Below are 15,344 nucleotides of genomic sequence, written 5' to 3'. Positions count from 1 at the left end.
AAAAAAAAAAATGAAGCCTGAAACTTCAACATCCCCTCATTGCCAACATTTTGCAGTTAATGTTTGTTAGTCGTGCCTTTAAGATTTTCTTTACATAGCGTGTTGGCCTTTTTGTAAGATAAAGTGTGATATTCTTTGCTATGGACTTGATCTGCTCTTTCAACTTTTACTTTATGGCTCTTTCATAGATGTTCTGCCCTCCTGCCAGACTCTGTTCTCAGTTGGGCGTTGACCGCTTTTACTCCTGGATCTTTCCCACAAGTTTTTTCTGTTTGTGATGTCTTCCCTTTGTTGCAAAACTACTGATGCAGTGAGTTCTTTAGAAAAATGCCATCTCCAGCAAAGTATCTATAATTTTACCTCAAACAAATGTAATTGTCACTCTTCTCTTCTGAAATAACTGTCTTAGTGTTCTTCGTCTCCCAACTCTACTGTGCTTGCACAAGACCAAATAATTGCACAAAATACAGTTTTCTTTTGTTAAGCTTAGCTTGATCATTGTGTGATTGTTTCTTTCCATTTTGAAATATGTTTGAGTCAATCTCAATCCCATGTTGTGAAAGTAGTTGGTGACAGTAATACAACCTTACTTCCTGGTTCATATCCTGCCTTGTTATATGTTGGAAAAAGCAAAGTGGCTTTCAATCAGTTTCTTTACTGGAAATACGGGGATCAATTTAACACTGCATTTTTTATTGATAAGTTTCAGGAATATATGCTAAGAGAATTGTAACAGGCATTTTTGTTGTTTATATCTGTGTTAAAATATAATTGCATGAAAGCGTTTTTAAACAGAAGCAATCTTACGTAAAATAGATTTACTCTTTGAAGACACCTTGCCCATTCCTGTCTTTGGTAATTTGCAAAAGAAATTTTCTTTTTTCTTGTACCTTAAAATACATAATAAATTCTTTCTTAGATAATTTTTGCGATATTGGAATACAGCCAGTCTTTACTAGTCAATGTTGACAACAGTTCACTTTTCATTTTTTTAAATACTAAAAAGTAAAAGACAAGACCCCCATCCTATATGAAAATAATCTTATGATTAAAATTTCTTGTTTTCACAGAAGTCCAGAAATTCACACTTATAGTTTCCTGAAGAATCCTAATTCAGTCACATTGCATAAACTGTGTTAAGTCCGAAATGTATCATCATTACAATAATGTAAAATACTCATATGCATGAGGACATAGTTATAGTTGCTGAGGGAACCATAATTTTGGATTTTCTGACATTTTTTTTTAGCACATAGAGTTTCAACCATAATGATAATATATTTTTTTCATTAACTCTGAAGTAATGTATTTGTTACTGTATTTATCTTCAAAAAAACCTTTCATTGGCTCCATATCTTTTTCTTCTGTGTATCTATAAGCCTTTACATGCAGAGATTCAACGTTCCTACAGAAATAACTACTTAAGGAACATTTCTATATAAAAATAGTTTGTAGCCTCATGTGTACTGACGTTCACTGTCTTTGTCACACACACACACACACATTTAGCCTCACATGCTATGTTACATTCTGGCACATTATAGAAGCAGGTAGCATATCTACTACCTGCTGTTGAAAGTGTCGACGATACTGAATTATTTATTCTGTCTTCTACACTATCCAAAATCGTTTCGGGTACTTTGACACATTTTGTTCTCTTCCATATGGAGACTTGATGGTGGCAGAGTTGCCAGGTGCTCGGGTTTTGTGACAGTCTTAGTTTTTCAAGGACTTGGAATGTTCTATACAGAGTCTCGACTTCTTGCTGATTTCTGTGGCTTGGTAAAATACTCACATTTCTTTGAAAGCATTTTTGAAGACGAGAAGTTATTATTACAGAAAAGTTAGCAGAGAGTCCCATCTGAATATGTTTAACTTAAGAAACTTAGTAAAGGAGCCCATCATCATACTCATTTGTGGTGAACTGGCATCGTTGTAATAATGAGTAATAATCGCAGTATATATAAATTGGAGGCTTAAACAAATCTGCAGATATTTCAACATTTGATACTTCGAATGTTGACTCTCGTGTAATTTTAGTCACTTATTTATATTTAAGTTTCCATATGTAAAACTAAAGAACAGGATGTTAAGTCTAGTTTATGTTCTTAATTCCTTATCAACTAGAAAGACACTTGCATATTATATGTATGTAATATATGCTGTACCTACATACATATGTTGAATATTACTAAATTGATAGCTTGCACGTATTTTTGATGCTTTCCTCCTGCAGTGTGAATATCAGCTAACAGTCTCCTGACTTTCTGTTTTCTGCCTTCACTACAAGTAACGCAGTTCTGTTTGTCAGTGCCCATTTCAAGTGTCTTCTCTTGAAAGCCTTTCCTGGTTTTCCCGGGTCAAGTTGCAGATTCCTTTCCCACCTCTGTCATAGTGTTCTCTGTGCTTCCTGCCGATTCCAGGTCGTTATTGTAAACTTCCAAGGAAAAGGAACAGAGAAGGGAAGCTGCTTAGCGTTGGCCTATTGTGTTCATGTCTTACCAAGCAGAGGGAGGGTTTTGGTGGCCCATTGTGATCTATGACACATGACCCTTGATATGGGTTGTAGAAAATTCAGATAACACTGGAATCAGATAGATGCCTGCAGTGAGACTCTTGGGCCTGTGTATGCCCACGAACAGGTGTTCTTGTCTGCATGATGCATGGGAAATGCTGAAACATGGTTGAAGTTTTTTTTTTTTTCCTTGAGTACAGTTTTTTCTCCATTTGGATGGAGACTGTTGTCTTTCGGATTCATACTGGAAGTTGCTTCCACGGTTTGATTCATGAGGCTGGCCTCACCTGGAATGACTGTAACTTCAGTTCTAGTTCTGTACTACTAGTAGCTGTACTACTTTCAGTTTTCTGTCTAACTGGCCCACCAGGAGCAGATGATCTCATTTTGTTCACTGATTCAATCAGTCATCTATGAGAGAAATGTGTTCTAGGAAATTTTAAATTCTTCTTATTTTGGTGTATGATGGTGCCATTTTTAGCGTGTTACGATAGATGAGACTGAAACAGTTTCATCTCTGGAAGTTACCCTACAATAGAGATTTTGTTGAAAAAAAAATGACCCAAATATTTCATTTTAGAAAACTTTAACAGGACTGTATATGGAGCATTTTGCATTTGCATTTTCCTACTCCCTAGCACCTATATGTACACTAGTTAAACATTATTTTTTAAAAAGAAGACCACTATCTAAATTGTGAACAAGGGAGGCCTGTTTCATAGCAAAATATTTCTATTTGTGAAAATCAGGTAGCCATAGAGAGCATTTTTAAAAATTTTGTCTCTATATGATCTTTTAAAAACTGGTCTTAATGTGGTTCCATTCTGTGATATTGTCTGTGCAATGAAAATTAGGATTTTCAAGCCCGGCACAATAGCCTAGCAGCTAAAGTCCTCACCTTGAATATGCTGGGATCCCACATGGGTGCCGGTTCTAATCCTGGCTACCTCACTTCCCATGCAGCTTCCTGCTTATTGCCTGGGAAAGCACTCGAGGATGGCCCAAAGGCTTGGGACCTTGAAAGACACAGAAGAAGCTCCGGGCTCCTGGCTTCGGATCAGTGCAGCTCCGGGCATTGTAGTCATTTGGGGAGTGAATCATCGGACACAAGATCTTCCTCTCCGACTCTCCTTCTCTCTGTGTGTCTGCCTTTCCAATAAAAACAATAAATCTTGGGGGAAAAAAAAAGAAAGAAAATTAGGATTTTCACACACAGGGTTTGGCAAATTAATGTTTTACAAACTCTTTTCTATAAGAGAATAAGGAATAGGACGTAGTCCTTGGCTCACATTGTGGAGCCCTTTTCTGTTGCAGATGTCCTGCGTTAGTGAACAGTTCATTCTCTCAAGCACTTCTAAAATGCCTAGTGTATACAGTACACTTTTCTGGATCTTGTTTTGTAATTAATTATCCAGTGATATCTGTGTAATTGAACTTATGTTAAAATAACAAATCACTGGGTTACTAGATTATTTGTGGAGAGGTATTTCTTCAAATGGCATATTGAGCACCAAATTCAATGAGGATTTCAAAGAACTGTCTTGGACTTGCCAAAACAAACACAGAAGGAATCAAAACACAGGAATAATTTCTATGAGAAATATAGCAGAAAATGTCACAGATCAAATGGTAAAACAACTCAATAAAGCATTCCAGAAAGCAAATTTAAACAAATACTCCTAAGCAATGGAAAATTTTAGATTTTTTAACACCTTATGGAAAGACTGCGTTTTAGGGAGCATTTTATTTTCTGCTTCATCGTTTTAATGGTAGAAATGACTCAGTAAAAATGGCAAATTGTTGTATTTTTTACATGTTATTTGTACGCAAAGTACTTTTCTCTCCATGGTTGTCAGGAATAGCTTATTGACATGCTAAAAAGAAGATGCTATCATGGCTTGATTATTGTTATGATTCTAGTAGTTATTACTGTCACAATATTCAAACTCAAACTATGATGGTGTCCAAAAGGCTACCACCTAACGTCTGTTCTTCAGGCATGTGCCTCAGTTGAGCTTTCTGTAACTATCTGAGTGTCAATATTCCTGCTTGACTAGTAAGTATTTCCTGAAATGTGTATAGACCTAGACAACACTCAGCAGATTGCTAGAGTTAACATCCAGTACTTGGATCACCAGTCTTCCACATTATAGTGTTGATGATGAACTCCAGAGAAATATGACAGGCATGAAAATGAACTAAAGAGAATAGAGTCTTCCAATACAAAATGATATACTACTGTTAGGGAAGAGTCTTGTTTGATAGATTAATCATGAGATGCATTGTAAATATTGTATGTGCTAATTATAATAGTTTATGGAGATAAAAGAGCAGATGAAGTGTTCCCAGCATGCTCAACAAATCAGAGGCTCTTTGCCTGTTGATGGACTTACTTCTTTAGGGCCAATATTCATAAAGCCTAGAAGATTGCAGAAACCACTATTGTGATACTGGATTTCTCTGCTCTGTACCAGGTTGACATCTGCTTTTCCCCACAAATTTCTTTCCTTTATATTGTGTCTGCTGTGGATGATATATATTACAATGATGAATAGGGAACAGTTCCTGAGGTAGTATTAGGGATCCCATGTGAAAAAATAATGGGCTCAATAAAAACTGACACCAAAGAACCCTTTTTCAAATTCTGCTGAATGTTCCAGTAATGTGGGTTATGGATGTTTCTAAACTCACTTTTACGTGGGAATAGTTAATATCATATTTAACTCTGTACTATGAGCAGAGAATCAAGTGGTTTTATCTTCCTAGTGTCCTTGAAAGAATAAAGTCATTATTGACATTTATTTATGCACTTACCTGGAAATATTTTTGTAAGTAGTAGGGAAGAATAGGGAATTGGAAAGATGCAGGGATTGTCCTAGAAGAACTTGAAATCCAGAGTGATAGCTTAGCATGGCAGGGAAGCTGTGGAATACTAATGAAACAGAAAACAGATGAATTTATCCCATCCAGGACTGTGTACTTACATATTTTATATATGCTAATTAATTCATAAATAAATTGCACGTATGTATGTATGTATGTATGTATTAATTTTCCCTGTTCCATGACTTTGCTTTCTTTACCTATGGTCAGTTGTAGACCGAAGATTATTAAAAAAAATTCCACAGATACATAGCGACTACATTTTAAGCAACATTGTTTGTAATAGTGTAATTGTCCCATTTTAATTTTACTTTTGTTAGTCTCTTACTGTACCTACTTTTAAAATTAAAGCTTTTCATATGCATGTATGTATAGGAAGAAATATATATTTGGTTTGGTGTTATCTGCTGTTCAGGCTTTTGGTTGCAGTCTTGGAACACATGCCCTGCAGATAACAAAGGACTACACCATACTTGGAATATTCATATGTAAGGACTACATAGAAGAGATATGTAATATTTATATAACAAAGTAGAAACCACCTTTTAAAATTTTTTTGATGATGTTTACATAGTTGATTAGGGTGGGAAGGATCAAGGGCTAGAGCAATGTGGGTGGGATCATAGCTTCCACATTCTCCTTTTGTCTTCCTGCATTTGCGGAAGGGCAAGTTAAGGGGAGAAGCCTCACCCAGCCTTCCAACCGTCTCCATACCTTGGGATGTGGGGTAGCCACCCGATGTCTTCCCAGGGTCCTCAATCTGTGGCATGCTCTGAGATCCCACTCAGTTGGTTTTGATAGTTCAGTAGTTTTGAATTGCTGTCGATATTACCGCTCCAAGTTTGATGAAATCTTTCTAGGATCCACTGGCTGATATAGAGAGGTGCCACATTTTCCCTAATGGGTCCACTCCTACTCCCAGATCTTGCACTCTCCAGATGGTGCTGCAGTTAGGCTTGACAGAATTTGCTTCCAGTGCCGGCATCTGCCAGCTGATGTTGAGGCAAAGCCCAACCGGCTCACCCACTCTGGCTCATGCATGCACCACTGGGTACAATCAGCCCAGCTTGGCTTTTCCCCTAACCCAGCTCACCTGCAGGCCAACAGGTGTTGTATCCCTGCCCTGCCTGGTCTACCATATGATCTACCTGAGCCATGTGTATGCTTGTGGGTACTGTAACCTGGCCTGGTCTGAGCTGCTCAAGACCAAGCTGCTCCTTGCCTTGGTTTTTGGGCTTACCTGCAGGGACTGCATTGCAACAGAGTTCCCCAAGCTCCTCCATCAGAACCCCTTGCAATGCAAGATCTCATGCACACCAGTGGGTCTATGGCCCAGCCCTACTTAGTCCACCTCCTGTACTAGTAGGAGCAGTGACCTTTTCTTGACTGGCTAATACCCATTCTGATTCTTACTGCTGTGTGCTACAGCTGAGGCAAACCTGTACATGTGACTCAGCAGGGGCAGAGACCGAACTTTAGCCAATCCTACACCCACCTTGACTCTCATGAGCACCAGTTGGTGCTGGAGTGTTGCATAGTCTGACACAGCCCAGACCCAGTCCACACTTGTGCTGGGGAACACTGCAGTCCTGTCCAGAACAGCTTGCAGCTCCAATTCCAGCCCTTGCACTCACCAGTGGGAACCACAATCCAGCCAAGGCATCCCTTTAGCTCCCCAACCAAGCCTGTTCCTAGCTATAGATCCTGCATGTGCCAGTGGTTGCTGTGATCCAGGTTGGCATAAACTCTTACCTGTCGTGGCCTTTCCTTGCACAGAGGCCATGCCAATCTTCTCTGTATCATTCCAATTTTAGTATATATGCTGCCTAAGCGAGCACGCCTGTCTTGGCCTTTGCCTTCTGATGCTGCAGCCTGTCCTGGCCAGGCCCGCCCCGAGTCCAAACTCTTGTTGGTGGGTACTACATCTAGCCCTGTTCAGTCTGCTCCATCCCTGGCTCATGCAGATCAGTAGATGTGATAGTCTAGTCTGGTATGACCTGCATTCCAGCCTGGCTCCTGCACATGCCAGTGGGATAAGGTTTGCTAGGCCCTGCCCAGTCCGTCCCCTTCTAAAACTAGCCCACACTCTAGCTGAAGGGTGAAGACACCTTGCCGGGCCTCATCAACACCAGAAGGAGCTGTGATCCACCAGAGGAGTTTCCCAAGCTCCCCCCACAAGGCCCACTCACAGACCCAGATCTCATGTTTGCTAGTGGGTGCTAGGCCCTTACCTGGCATAGCCTGCCCTCTCCGTCATGGCCTTTGTATGAGCTGATGGATGTTGTGACCTGGCACGCTCCACAGTCTGTTTTTAGGTGCACATGCGGGTGCTGCAGCCTGGGCATGCACAACCTGTTCCCATGTCCAGTACCTATGAGTGTTGCCGGGTTCCATGGTCATGCCTAATTCAGCCCATCTCTATGATCAACTTTTTTTTTTTTAAGATTTATTTTATTTTTATTGGCAAGTCATATATATAGAGAGAAGAGACAGAGAGAATTTTCTCTTCGTTGATTCACTCCCAAGTGGCCACAATGGCCAAAGCTGTACTGATCCAAATCCAGGAGCCTGGAACCTCTTCTGGGTCTCCCATGTGAATATAAGGTCTCAAGGCTTTGTGCCGTCCTTCATTGCTTTCCCAGGTCACAAGCAAGAGAGCTGGATGGGAAGCAGGGCTGCCCGGATTAAAACTGGTACTCATATGGGATCCCAGCACATGGAAGGCAAAAACTTTAGCAGCTAGGCTACTGTGCTGCTTTCTCCCCCCTTCCCCTGGCAGCTCTAAGCTAACTAGCAGGAATTGCAGTTCCTTGAGGTTAGGCCCACATATCCCCCACAGAATCTGGCCTCAGACCTGTTTCTCTCAAAGGCTGGTTAGTGTCATGGCCTAGTTTTATATTACCTATCCCCTATTCCAACACTCACTGGTAGGTTCTGTGATCTAGTCCTGCAAGACAGGCCCCTAGGCCTAGCTTTTGTGTGGGGTCATGTGTGGTGGTCATCAGTGTTTCATGCTATGTAGCCCAGTTCAGTTCTCCCACGTGGACTAGTGCATTGACCTGACCCATAAAGGTCTTCTGGCCTCTGCCCTCAAAACTACCAGGTTTCAGTCCCCATGCTTATCTGCAAGAATAGTAACCTTGTGTTTGGAAGTCCCTCAGGAGACATATCTCACCTACAACACACTGCCACAGCGTGGGGCAACACTCTTCCTCCATATCCTCTTTTCCTCTTTCCCTAATCAATCCACAACCTGTGGGCCCAGGAGCACATTGATTCTCTAGCCCAACCTTCGGAAGCCCATTGGATGATGTGTTGATCCACAGCTCCGCTCACCCATCAGATTCCCAAGCTACTGGCCCATGTGCTGTCCTGGTCCCTTAACCACCCTCCTGCCCACACACACTCACACACCCAAGAACCAGGCCCATTGGGGTTCTCCATGCCGGGTCCATAGCACATCAGGCTAGCAGGCTATCCTGGGGCATTCCTCTCCTTTCTCCTCATGTCATCCAGGACTAAGCACATGAGGAAATCCCCAGTTTTCTATACCTGCCTAGATCCCAGCTTGCAGTTCCCCACATGCTCCATCAGTGCTATGCGCCCTAGACTCTCCTCTCCACCCCACTGCAAGGTCGCATCCTCAGGACCCCAGGATTCAGTTCCACTCTCCCCCACATCAGGCAGGCTTGGCATGGGAATGGTGGTGGTCACTGCCCCCTTGAGAAGCCACCTTTTTATAAGACATATTTTAATTAAATCTGCAGTGAGTTTTCTTTCATTAGCCTGTTTTAGTTGTCATCTTTTACCTACTTGAGACTCTACTGAGCTAATCTAAAACTTGGAATCATGAGTCTTTCCTGGGTCTCCTCTGTGTGTGCTGGGACTCAAGGACTTGAGCCATTCTCTGCTGCTTTTGCAGACCATAGGCAGGGAGCTGGCTTCTAAGTGGAGCAACCAGCGCACAGACTGGTGCCTATATGGGAGGCAGTACCACAGCCAGAAGCTATGCCATGGTGTTGGTCCTTCTGTCAACCTTGTTAATGTCAGCCCCTTCTCTTTGTTTCACTGCCTTGACTACCACTTATGATTTTACTGTCCCCTTCGCATTTTTTTAAAGATTTAATTTTATTACAAAGTCAGATATACAGAGAGGAGGAGAGACAGAGAGGAAGATCTTCCGTCCGATGATTCACTCCCCAAGTGAGCCACAACAGGCCGGTGCGCGCCGATCTGAAGCCGGGAACCAGGAACCTCTTCCGGGCCGCCCACGCGGGTGCAGTGTCCCAAAGCTTTGGGCCATCCTCGACTGCTTTCCCAGGCCACAAGCAGGGAGCTGGATGGGAAGTGGAGCTGCCAAGATTAGAACCGGCGCCCATATGGGATCCCGGGGCGTTCAAGGCGAGGACTTTAGCCGCTAGGCCACGCTGCCGGGCCCTTCCGTCGCATTTTTTAGGACACTGTATAGCATAGATCTCCTTAAGAAAACCTCTCTTGATGGTCACTTTGTCTCCTTCATTCATACATCTAGAGCAGTCTTGTTACTCAGTAAATTTGTGATGAATGAAGTGGGAGTATAACTCAGTGCGAGCTATTCTCGTTCTTACTATACCACTCATATTCTTTGATTTCTGAAACTATAAAGCATGAAGTTGACATAAAGTGTTAGGGGTCTTGTTCCAGTCTTAGATGATTCAGGGTGGAATGAGTAGATAAGTATGAGGTGTAGGTCTAGATCAGCTTGTGGTCCATCTTTGCCTCTGTAGTAACTATTGTCTTACTATTTATCCCAGTGTGTATGTGTGTGTGTGTGTGATATAGGCTTTGCAACAGGAATGATAAGCTCTATCACAGGGATGGTGGTCGTCACGTGAGTTTTGACACCACTTGGGACAGCCGCATCTTACATATTGGAGTGCCTGGGTTCTTCTCAGCTCTGCTCCTGGTTCCGTTTTCCTGCTTATGCTCACCCCCAATGAGACAACAAATGGCAGTTTAACTGCTTTAGTCTTTTTTTTTTTTAAAGATTTATTTATTTTTATTAAAAGCCAGATATACAGAGAGGAGGAGAGACAGAGAGGAAGATCTTCTGTCCAATGATTCACTCCCCAAGCGACCACAATGGCGGAGCTGCACTGATCCGAAGTCGGGAACCAGGAACCACCTCCGGGTCTCCCACGTGCGTGCAGGGTCCCAAGGCTTTGGGCCATCCTCAACTGCTTTCCCAGGCCACAAGCAGGGAGCTGGATGGGAAGTGGAGCTGCCGGGATTAGAACCGGCGCCCATTTGGGATCCCGGCGCGTTCAAGGCGAGGACTTTAGCTGCTAGGCCACACTGCCATTCCCGACTGCTTTAGTCTTGACTTCAGCCTGGACCCAGCCCTGCTGTGGGAAATATTTGAGATGTGAGCCAGCACATGGGAAGTCCCTATGTCTCTCTACCTCTCTCTCTCCCTTCCTCTTTTTCTTTCTCTGTATTTCATGTAAATTAAATAAACAAACAAATAAATAAATAAATATGAAAATTAAAAAATGTTTCTTAGGGTGGTGGTGTTGAAAATTAAATTAGATAAGGGATGCTAAACAGGTTTGTACAGCACACGGTTCCCTTTCTTCCTCTAGATATTATTGTCACCATCAGACTATTATGGTGATTTAATTATTTCGTTATCAAAAAGTGATGATGGAATGAATTGATTTTACTTTCTGTTTTTGTTTATATATTTAAAACACTTTCCTTTGTTTTGAGGGTGATAATGATGGGGAGGGTGTTATTTTGCTTGATTCTTTTCTTTTTAATTACTTATTTGAGAAAACAGTATAACTTAGAGACTTAGAAACTGAGTTGAAGGTAAGAGCATGAGCGAAAGAGAGAGGAGGGATCTTGCAAGAGCAAGCACTCCCATCCACTGTCCACCCCTCCAGGGCCTGAGACCTCTGGGTCTGGCCCAAGAGCAAGCACTCCCATGCACTGTCTACCCCTCCAGTGCCTGAGACCTCTGGATCTGGCCCAAGAGCAAGCACTCCCATCCACTGTCTACCCCTCCAGGGCCTGAGACCTCTGGGTCTGGCCCAAGAGCAAGCACTCCCATGCACTGTCTACCCCTCCAGTGCCTGAGACCTCTGGGTCTGGCCCAAGAGCAAGCACTCCCATGCACTGTCCACCCCTCCAGTGCCTGAGACCTCTGGGTCTGGCCCAAGAGCAAGCACTCCCATGCACTGTCTACCCCTCCAGTGCCTGAGACCTCTGGGTCTGGCCCAAGAGCAAGCACTCCCATCCACTGTCTACCCCTCCAGTGCCTGAGACCTCTGGGTCTGGCCCAAGAGCAAGCACTCCCATCCACTGTCTACCCCTCCAGGGCCTGAGACCTCTGGGTCTGGCCCAAGAGCAAGCACTCCCATCCACTGTCTACCCCTCCAGTGCCTGAGACCTCTGGGTCTGGCCCAAGAGCAAGCACTCCCATGCACTGTCTACCCCTCCAGTGCCTGAGACCTCTGGGTCTGGCCCAAGAGCAAGCACTCCCATCAACTGTCTACCCCTCCAGTGCCTGAGACCTCTGGGTCTGGCCCAAGAGCAAGCACTCCCATGTACTGTCCACCCCTCCAGTGCCTGAGACCTCTGGGTCTGGCCCAAGAGCAAGCACTCCCATGTACTGTCCACCCCTCCAGTGCCTGAGACCTCTGGGTCTGGCCCAAGAGCAAGCACTCCCATGCACTGTCCACCCCTCCAGTGCCTGAGACCTCTGGGTCTGGCCCAAGAGCAAGCACTCCCATCCACTGTCCACCCCTCCAGTGCCTGAGACCTCTGGGTCTGGCCCAAGAGCAAGCACTCCCATGTACTGTCCACCCCTCCAGTGCCTGAGACCTCTGGGTCTGGCCCAAGAGCAAGCACTCCCATCCACTGTCCACCCCTCCAGTGCCTGAGACCTCTGGGTCTGGCCCAAGAGCAAGCACTCCCATGCACTGTCCACCCCTCCAGTGCCTGAGACCTCTGGGTCTGGCCCAAGAGCAAGCACTCCCATCCACTGTCTACCCCTCCAGTGCCTGAGACCTCTGGGTCTGGCCCAAGAGCAAGCACTCCCATGCACTGTCTACCCCTCCAGTGCCTGAGACCTCTGGGTCTGGCCCAAGAGCAAGCACTCCCATCCACTGTCTACCCCTCCAGTGCCTGAGACCTCTGGGTCTGGCCCAAGAGCAAGCACTCCCATCAACTGTCTACCCCTCCAGTGCCTGAGACCTCTGGGTCTGGCCCAAGAGCAAGCACTCCCATGCACTGTCTACCCCTCCAGTGCCTGAGACCTCTGGGTCTGGCCCAAGAGCAAGGCTGGGAGCTGGGAATGCAGTCCAGGTCTCTCATGTAAATACTAGAAATTCAACCACTTGAGCCATTACCACTGCTTCCCATCGAGGGTATCCTGCAGTAGGAAAATGGAGAAAAGAGCAAGAGCTGGGATTTGAAACCAATTATTATGACACAGTTGTCTTAACTGATAAACTAAACTTGTGTTCTTTTGATTCTTTATCTTCTTGTTTACCAGCATTGTTTCTTGGCCAATGAGTATTCACAACTCAATTAAGACTAAGAAGAAATGAAAGTTGTCTTATCTAACACTAAACATATAGTTTGTTACGTTAGGACAAGCTGATACTTTACATACCAGCTTCTCCTACCGGGTTTGGGTCTGAGGGAAGATCATTGTTTTAGTTTTATTTGATTTCTTAATATTATTTTTAAATTGAATTTATTTATTTCTGTTCGAAAGTCAGATATACAGAGAGGAGGAGAGACAGAGAGGAAAATCTATCCCCAAGTAGCCACTATGGCCGTAGCTGAGCTGATCTCATGCCAGGAGCCTGGAGCTTCTTCTGGGTTTCCCACATGGGTGCAGAGTCCCAAGGCCTTGGTCCATCCTCTACTACTTTCCCAGGCCACATGTAGGGAGCTGGATGGGCAGTGGAACGTCTGGGACATGAACCAGTATTCATATGGAATCCTGTCATATGCGAGGCGAGGATTTCAGCCATTAGGCTACCACACCTAGCCCATTTTTTTTTTCTTATGTTTAAACCCTAACTTTTAGTCAGTGTCCTTCCCCATCTTGGATCCTTCCAGAACCCAATGTATAACACACCCGACTCCTCTGATGGTCTCAGTAATCCTGAGGTTTCCCTGGTTTTTCATTACTGTTAGTTTTCTCCTCTTCTTCTTCGTGCCTCTACCTCATTCACAATCAATCTTGCTCTGCTTTGTAACATAGCTTGTGCAGAAAAGAGCTATTACTTATGTTTTTATTATTATTTAATGTTTCCCACATTTATGTTTTTTTTTTTTCACAAGTTATATTATCAGCTCTTTTACAACAGGGGTGATATCCTGTTCTTAAATTGTCAAGTCAGACTTCACAATGTTCTGACTTGTTGACTTCTAGAATGTGTAAAACGAATGTATTTATAAATGTTCTGGGTTATTTGTGTTGCCTGAGTTTTATAATATCTAATAATGAGGCTCAGTCCCAAATAAATTATTGCATGCATCAAAAATATTTAAATGTATATAGTAAAAATTTCTCACTTATTGATGTTTTTCAATAGTAGATTTACCCAACTTCCTCCCTGCCTCTTTATTTCCTTGTTACAAACATGATGACAAGGCAAGTTTTTATGGATAAAGAAATATACCAGATAATAAAGGACTGTAGAGGTTGCTGCAATGATTTAAAAGACCCCTGAATTTAAGTGGTACCTTTATTTAGCCAAAGAAGGTTAACAAGTTTGATAGAATTTGTCCTCCTAAGTATCCCTAAGACAGAACAGGATACTGATGGCTGCCTCATGAATGGATTTTGAGAAACCTGGCTCCTACTGGAGAATATTCAGCAGCAGGTCTTACCTATAGTACTTGAACCCTTGCCTTTTCAACATTGTTCTTTACACAGTGCCCCCTGGTAGAGAGGGCTTTCTGGCCATCACAAAAAAGCCAGGAAAATTACGTGGTGGGAAAACGGTAGTTACCTGATTAATTGTTATTACACCAAGAGTTGGTTTTTGGGTAACTGGATACTCAACTGAATGGCCTTTAAATTACCCAGCACAAGAACCTAGGAAATTAAATGATTACATTCTTTCCTTTTAGATTAAGGTCCATTTTTGGTTGTAGTTGTTGTAGCAAAGGAAACATTTTGTTATGTATTCTTGAGTAGTTTTTTTTTTTTTAATTTGTTTTACTTATTTGAAAGGCAGAGTTAAACAGAGAAAGGGAGAGGCACAATGTGGAGAGATTTTCCATCCACTGGTTCACTTCCCAAATGACCACAATGGCCAGATCTGGGACAGACTGAAGCTTGGAGTAAAGAGCTTCTTCCTGGTCTCCCCCAGAGTACAAGGACTCCCACGGAGTACGAGGACCCATTTAGAGCATTGTCTGCTGCTTTTTCAAGCACACTGTCAAGGGGCCAGATTGTAAGTGGGGCTTTATTTGCAATGCCACAGTGCATGCCCCTCCTGAAGGTTTTGAAGATACCAGGCCTAGCAACTAAAGTCTTTGACTTGAACATGCCAGTATCCAATATGGGTACCAGCTCTAATCCTGGTAGCCCTGCTTCCCATTCTAGCTCTCTGCTCGTAGCCTGGGAAAGCAATCAAGGATGGCCCAGGGCCTTGGGACCCTGTTCCCAAGTGGGAGACCCGGAAGAGGCTCCAGGCTCCTGGCGTCAGATCAGTGCAGCTCCGGCCATTGCAGTCGCATGGGGAATGAATCTTCAGATGAAAGTTCTTCCTCTCTGTCTCTCCTCCTCTCTGTAGATCTGACTTTCCAATACAAATAAATAAATCTTAAAAAAAAAAAAAACAGAAATGTCAAGATACCAGAACTGGAAGTATCTGGTATATGATACTCAGCTAGCAAGGAAGACTTTACAACTTAGGTTTTCGCATGCAAAGCAAGGCTC

General features: G+C 43.5%; 1 protein-coding gene and 1 non-coding gene across 3 annotated transcripts in view; one reads left to right on the top strand and one right to left on the bottom strand.

Annotated features, from left to right (window-relative positions):
* Positions 1-15,344, top strand: part of GTDC1 (glycosyltransferase like domain containing 1) — a 312,493-nt gene that overhangs the window by 84,779 nt on the left and 212,370 nt on the right. The gene's annotated exons all lie outside the window — the stretch shown is intronic.
* LOC118757935 (U6 spliceosomal RNA) lies at positions 7,129-7,236 on the bottom strand. Its single transcript, XR_004995441.2, has one exon. It is a non-coding gene; the product is annotated as a U6 spliceosomal RNA (small nuclear RNA).

The sequence above is a fragment of the Ochotona princeps genome, chromosome 5 (genome assembly GCF_030435755.1).
Source record: "Ochotona princeps isolate mOchPri1 chromosome 5, mOchPri1.hap1, whole genome shotgun sequence".
Taxonomy (NCBI): Eukaryota; Metazoa; Chordata; class Mammalia; order Lagomorpha; family Ochotonidae; genus Ochotona; species Ochotona princeps.
This window is presented reverse-complemented; position numbering and strand designations above follow the sequence as displayed.